Below are 324 nucleotides of genomic sequence, written 5' to 3'. Positions count from 1 at the left end.
CTCCAGTTTTCCAAGAATCACTAAGACAAACAGGCAATCTGGTTCAAATTGGCCTAGTGTGCAGTGGCATGGGCTGAGAACATGGCACGGTGATTTTTAAAAAAAACTGTTCGCCCAGGCAGTGAAAAGCTTCTTTTTTCTTTTTTTTTGCATACCAATGACTTCTGTTCAAAAGGTTCTGATGTTATTTTTAAAATGGGTGCAAGTCCAGGTTCTCTGCCCATTCTACTGAGAGCAGAATCTTCCCTGAGCCACTAAACAGATGCTTAGAACTGGATCACTAACAACAGCATAGTGTAGAGCAGGATCTGAAGAAAATGTGTT

The sequence above is a fragment of the Gekko japonicus genome, unplaced genomic scaffold (assembly GCF_001447785.1).
Source record: "Gekko japonicus isolate JY-2015 unplaced genomic scaffold, Gekko_japonicus_V1.1 scaffold934, whole genome shotgun sequence".
Taxonomy (NCBI): domain Eukaryota; kingdom Metazoa; phylum Chordata; class Lepidosauria; order Squamata; family Gekkonidae; genus Gekko; species Gekko japonicus.
Note: the sequence above shows the minus strand (reverse complement) of the source record.